Here is a 6586-nt window from a genome sequence, read left to right as displayed (position 1 = left end):
AAGGGCACCCTCTTTTCCCGCCCCAGCTTTCACAGAGTTGCAAACTATAAACAGTGACAGTGAAGGCGAAAACCCTCCTTGGTTGTTGGAAGAGGCCAAGTCCAAGGACGCGGCTTGTGGCGAGAAGCAGAGGGTCTCGCTGACGGTGTCGGGATTGGGGGGGCTGCTGAGGGAGGACCAGGGGCTCATGGCGCAGCCCCTCCTCCTCAGCCCTGCCTCATTCCCAGGAGGGAGCAAGCAGACCCCGAAGTTGGCCGATGGAGCCCCTCCCAGAAGAATCGAAGAAGCACTTCTCAGGAGCAGTAGGCGTCTCACGAACTCTCGTTCCCTTTCCTGGTTGTTTTAACATCAAAAACGGTAAACTGTTGCCTCTCCAAGTACATATACCACGTTTCATAGATTTTTTGTCCACTTCAAGCAGCAAAGCCCCCTCTCCATACGAACCTCGATATTTTAGAATATGTTAGTTGATCCCAAAAAGATTCATTAAGAAATGTCTCAACAGTTCGTTTTTGCTGGAAGCGCTTCTACTTCTAAATGTTTCACATTAACGTAATCGCATGCAGTGACCAAAGCCTCCCGTTAGGGTCCTGCCTCGTTGGTGACCTGGGGCCCAGCTGCCGCGCGCCTGGAGCTCTCACTGTGCCTGGCTTTCAGGGAAACGTGAACCAGTGGCAGCGTAACTGTGGCATTGCCATCACGTGGGGGAGATGCAGGGGCGCGTCCCAGTGCCGTGCTCTTGGGGTTCGGTGCGGCCCATGAGGGGGGCGACGAGCGTGGGAGCGGCGAGTCCCAGGTTGCCTGAGGTGGGCGCTGGCAGACGCCGGGCCAGCCCGGGGACTTGCTGAGACCCGCTGGTTGTGAGGAAGACCTTTCTGGTGTTTTGCCTCCTCGCCCCCCGCCCCCCTTTTGTCTGGCCACCACCCTCACCCCACCCCCAGCCTCTGAGGGCCGTCTGTGCTTGGAGCAGGGGGAGAGGGCGAGGTCTCGTCCACTCCCAGGAGGCCGCCGCCGTCCTGCACGTGCCCACGTCCGTTCGGACTCCACTGGCATTTGGTTTGCTGGTGCTTCTGGACCCTATCGAGCCTTTAAACTGGCATTCGAATGACGGTTTCCACTTGTCCGTAATGAAACGAGGACTCTTCCCTTGAAAACGTTCAAGGAATGAGACTCAAATTTCAAATGTCTGAAAAGTCAGGTTCTCCTTGCTTTTTAAGAGTATTCGATTGGAAGAAAATGGTCCTTTGCCGCACAGACTTTAATTCTAAGGATACTCGTAAGTCTGAGCATAGTCCCCGCCCACTGCAGGAAAGTTAATTTAGACAGTCTCCATGAAAATCAGGATTCCAAAAACCCCTATTGTGCAAGGAACACAATAGACGACTCTGCAGCCTTAGCCTGCAAGCCAGGTCGGTGCACCAGAGCTGGTGGCCGCAGCCCAGGCCCTCTCTCCTAAGTGACAAGGTGACGGCTGAAAAGAGTCAGAATCTCCCAGTGGCCGTGGTGACAGCTGAGCACAGCGTGGTGTGCGCTGACCTTCGCCTGTCCTTGGGTCTTGTTCCCTTGCAGTGGGGGTGGAGGGAGATGGTTTCAGGCTGACACTTTTTGCTACGTCTTCCATCGTTAGGGACCCAGACCCTTTTCTCTTTTCCAGATTAGTGGCTTAATTTTTTGAAGCCGGTTTATTAGCGAGGCCTTTTTCATTGCCCCGAGGCAATGAAATGTGCTCTTAGGGCTGGAAATTCAATGAGTGGGGTTCTTTGCCTGAATGAAAGGGAGTGGCGACAGGAGAGACCCTGAGGCCCTGCGGACCTCTCTCCGGCTGTCCCCCGGTGACGCCCAGCAGCAGGACGGCTTTATGCTGAGCGAAAGGGCTGGGGACGCCTTGGAGGTTCAGCGAGACCAGGGCACCCAGGGTACCGGCTGGGGACCAGCCACTTCCCAGGCCGCGGTCCCGTCCTGCAGAGCCCGCGCCTCCGCCAGCCTGTCCTTTGTGTCTCCTCAAACGTGGCAGCCCGTCCGGATCGGGGACCACGGCCACGGCAGGGTGGGGTGCGTCCGAAAGCCACAGATGCCACAGGCCGGCTGCCCCAGAGAGGCCGGCTTCCCCGGAATGGAAGGCCTGGGCTTCGGCTGCTTCTGACGAGGGGCCCGGGCTGGGGCCGGGGTTGGGGACCCAGGCCTCACCCCCAGCAGGACCACGGTCACGGCGGCCGGGAGCACCGCCCTGCTCTCTGAGCAGCTGGTTCATTGGCACTTTTCATGATTTCGGGGACTTGAATTTTTAAGAACGTTAAGTGGCATTAGATAATTCCAGGAGAGACCGTGACCAGCCGTTAGGAAGAGCCTCTTAAATCGGGAGACTCAGCCCCTAGGGTTGTGGGGTCGCGAGAAACTTGAGCGAGGAAACGAGCCCACTGACTTTCCTAAAACCTGAAAGGGGTGACCGAAAGGGGCCTGGGGGAGGAGATTCGAACTCGGCTCCCTTTAGGGCTGGTCCCAGGCGTTTCTCCCAAGAAGAGAATGAAGATGGCACTTTCCAGAACAGAAGGTATGTGGGCCCCGCCGTGTTGCTGCAAACAGAGCTCTGGGGTGTGTGACAAGGAGCCTGGCTGGGGCTGGGCTGGGCTGGGCCAGTGCCCCGGGCGCCCCGGCTGTGACCGCCCGCCACGTGCATCTTGCATAGCAGCCCCCGACCCGCTCTCCCGAGCTTCCGCTCCCGCGGCCCTACCTGCTGCCGCGCTGTCCCCAAGCTCTGCACTGTCCCCCCCGCCCCCCACTTCACCACCGGCGGCCCTGGCCCGCTTGCCTCCCCCGCTCCGGTTCTGCTGTGTGTTCCCTGTGGCTGTGACTGCTGAGTGCAGCGGCGGAGTCGGCTCTGCGAGCCTGAGGGATCGGGAGGCCTGGGGCTTTGAGGAGGAAGCAGTGGGGGCTGGGAGCAGTCGTGGGGGCCAGGAGGCGGGGTCACCAGAGACTCAGAGGTCTGGCCCTCGGTGGGAGGCCAGGCAGGCAGCTGAGCAGGGCCGTCCCAGGGGCCTGGCTGGCCCGTGTCCTTAGCTCTGACCGCCCAGATGGGCCAGGCAGGGTCCGCAGAGTGCGAACACCCCTTGGTCGGGCATGTCACTGTTCGGTTGCTAAGAGTCAGTTTTTCTAAAGATCATCATTCCAGCTCCCTAAATATTGCTTATTTCACACAGGTCTTTTTTTAACGGGATATCTTTATTTCATTCTCTGTGTTGCTGAGAACTTCTGTCTTTTCATTTTATTTTGACAACGTGTTGGAAAACTCTTGCCACGTTACTTTCAAGACGCCTCGCCACATTTTACAGATCGAGTGAAACGTTTCTCTGATCGTTTTAGCGAAGGCATCATAAACCACGTTATGAACAGCGCCCCAGAGGCGGTCAATCTTTTCTTAGAGTTAACTTCAGAATCCCTCATTCCACAGAGCTACATGCAGGTCGCTGAGCCAGGCCGTGGAAGGACCGTCCCCAGCTGACATCCAACTCGTGTTCTGGAATATCTTGGAAGTGGGGCGATGGTAGCCCACAGGCCGGAAGCATTGTGCGGAGGCCGGCGGGGGACGGCAGGCCGGGCAGGGCTGGCTCCCTGCCTCGGCCGCTGTCTCAGGCCGCTGCAAGGGCTCAGCAGACATGGCCCATCACTGGCACCCCGATTTCTTGGCTGTAAGACGGGAGTTGGACCAGATAATTCAATACTTTAAAGGCATCTCTGTGGGAGAGAGGGGTACCTCCCTTAGACGTTGCGGAGAACACATCTCCTCGTTTTTCTTAGAAGCGTTGTTCTGGTGTGAAGTGTGCTCCATGCGATGTAATGATTCGTGTGGCCCCTGACAAGACGCGTCCTCAGAGTCATTTCGCGGCTGGTGTCTGAGCTTCCCCGAGCTCATGTGTCCACGGAGGCTCCTGAGGGTGTAGGATGGAGGGACCTGATTTTCTGGATTATTTACAACTGACTTGCCTCCTCTCTCCCGTTTTCCTAGTGGTACAACAGAAAGTATGAAATGTAGGATTTAAGGAGAGAGGGATTTTCACTCATTTTTTTTTTTCTGTCAACATATGGAAAATGTAAACGGAACTTTGACATATTAGGACTCATTTTTATTTTATACGAAAAAATTAGTCTCGTCGCTAGGTTTCTAAGATTCTTTAAGGAAAGGTTAGCAAGGTTCTAAAAAGAATTGCTTTTTTTGTTAATTCCGGGAAACTTATCAGTTGACCGGGTTCAGTTGACCGAGTTTTCAGTTAACAATGAACATTCCATTCTTTGATGACTCAGGTTTTCCCAGTCGTCTAATGCCTTAGGGCCCATAGTCTGTAGACAGCACGATAAATCAACTTCTGTTTTATTTTTACCAGTAAAAAAAGTAAACCAGAAGTATCTTGATGCCAGACCAGCAGTCTTAATTTATAATAGCATGTGACGATAATTTTTTAGACGCGAATATTTTAGGTGGCCACAATCCTATCCCAAAATGAAGAACCTCTGAAAATCAAGTGTCAGGCGGCCTCATTCGGCTCTGCCCGTTGAGACGTGTTTACCTCCCGAGGTGGAGTGACAGCGACTGTATCTGGCAGGAAGCAGAGTAAAATTGTCGTCACCACCAATTCGGTGACTTCTATCTCTGCAGCCTCCCGTTTTAATTCAGAGCGTAAGTGTCTGCAAATGTCTGTGCTAAATATTCCTCTTGCTGTCAGACTGTGTGTGTGCAAGTGTGTCTAAGAACCGATGCTTCTACATCTTCCTTTTCCTTCCCTTTCTCTGGCGGTGTGTTGTCAGTAGTAAGTAGTGGAAACAGATAACTCAGTTTTTTCTGGGTCTGGCAGCCCCTTCCAGCACCGATTAGTGGGAGAGGAGAGACACGGCCCAGGTCACTGCGTCCAGGGGACAGTCCCCCGGAAGCGCCCGCGGCCCTGGCCCTCTGTAGCAGGTGGTGCTAGAGGCCCAGGCTGTTTCCATTTCAGACGTATGTGTTTTTCTTAACATATGCTTGTAAATTAAGAATTAAAACGTGAGACGTGACTTTGGGTCCTCTCAAGCGCGCATCAGTTGAATTTGCAGCTCTTGCCTGTCGATTACGTAGAAATGACCCATGCTCGGGGCCGCGGGGTAGGGCGTTTGGCACCGGGGCCCTGAGGCATCTCCCGTCTTATTTCCGTCAAGTTCCTTTTCTTTTTTGACTTTCTTAGACTCTATCCCACCGTGGCCTCAGTAGGGGGACCGGGAAGCTGAGAGCGAGCATGTCAGGGGCAAACTGCACCAGGAGCCAAGAGACGGAGCTTAAGAACGAACGCAGACAAGAGGCAGAGGCGCTAGACGGTCACGCGGTTCCGGGTGAAAGGTCAGGCCAGTCTCTGCCCGAAGGCACAGCTGGACACTGCTGTGTCCCTGCGCCTGATGGGGGGCAGCTGGCCAGGTCGCGCGCTGCCGCCCTGCGGTCCAGCTGGAGCCCCGAGCCGCGGCCCTGCCCCCCGTTACGGGACCGAGTCCAGCCCCCGCTGTCCAGCGCGGAAAACTTCTGTGTCCTTTTTTTTTTTTAAACTCTTCCCTGAAATATAAACAAACAGTAGAATTATTTTCCAGTTTGGTCAAGGAAGTCGAGAATCACATGTGAAATATTTTCGTAGTAGGCGGTTACTCATTTTTGTGCTGCTGAGTCTTTCTGTTCAGATACACCGGACTGTTTTCTCATGGCTCCCGCTTGGGCTGGTGACCTTCACACGGGGCGTCGGAGGGTCCATCAAGGCCCAGGAGGGCCGGCGAGCGTTGGCATTCTCCCCAAAAACAAACGCACGGCTCCCCGCGAACCCCGTTCTGCCTGGCCAGCTCACCCTCTACGCAGACCGCGACTTGACCGAGGTCTGACACCCACCGTGAGTTCAACACGTACCGAGGGACCTCACACAGCAATGGCCTTCCTGTCTGTGTCGTCTGCGTTTCAAGTTGCTGGATTTCAGTTCTCTCTTTGAAGGGTTCCTTCTCCGTCCAGGTTCCTCTGTCTGGTGCCCGTTAATGAACTCGCTACTGCGACCTTGGCCCGCCGCTGGTCGGAGGCCTCATCCTTTCTCGCTGCAGGGCATCCTCCGTCGTGGCCGTGCAGGTGTAGGAGGGAGGCACAGATGTGTGACGGCTCCTGTGGGCTGGACCGTGCTGTGTGCTTCTGTAATCCCAGGTCCCTTGCGGGAGTGACATGGCCTGGGTCTCAGTGTGCACCTGGCATCGAGCCCATGAGTCTTTTCCTCTGAACTTTCCTCCTCCAGAAAATAACGCGCGTGAGCTCGAATCTGTTCCGCAGCGACGCCGTCCATGTCGACACCTCCACCGAGCTCAGTCGCTTTCTTCGCCTCTCTTTCTCTAGCTTTTAATCTTTGGCTTAATTTGTTTGCTTTTTCCAGACCAAGTTGCGCACAAAAATAAATTGAGCCTTATCGAATTTGGTACCTCAAATTCACGACACCCACCTTGTAGAGAAATCAAAACGAGTCATGATGGGTGTGCTCGAGACAGAGCCTTGTCTGAATAGGCTGCCCGCAGAACCCCGTGAGTCACGGAGGTGTGGGGAGCG

At 55.0% G+C, this 6586-nt stretch overlaps 1 protein-coding gene across 1 annotated transcript in view; it reads left to right on the top strand.

Moving 5' to 3' along the window:
• The first annotated feature begins 4235 nt into the window (after positions 1–4235).
• SIPA1L2 (signal induced proliferation associated 1 like 2) overlaps positions 4236–6586 on the top strand; it is a 137978-nt gene continuing 135627 nt past the window's right edge. Inside the window, exon 1 of the mRNA XM_025039060.1 lies at positions 4236–4672. The gene's annotated coding sequence lies outside the window, so the exon portion shown is untranslated. The remainder of the gene's footprint in view (positions 4673–6586) is intronic.

This window comes from Pteropus alecto, unplaced genomic scaffold (assembly GCF_000325575.1).
Source record: "Pteropus alecto unplaced genomic scaffold, ASM32557v1 scaffold189, whole genome shotgun sequence".
Taxonomy (NCBI): Eukaryota; Metazoa; Chordata; class Mammalia; order Chiroptera; family Pteropodidae; genus Pteropus; species Pteropus alecto.
Note: the sequence above shows the minus strand (reverse complement) of the source record. Positions and strands in the feature narration are given on the sequence as shown.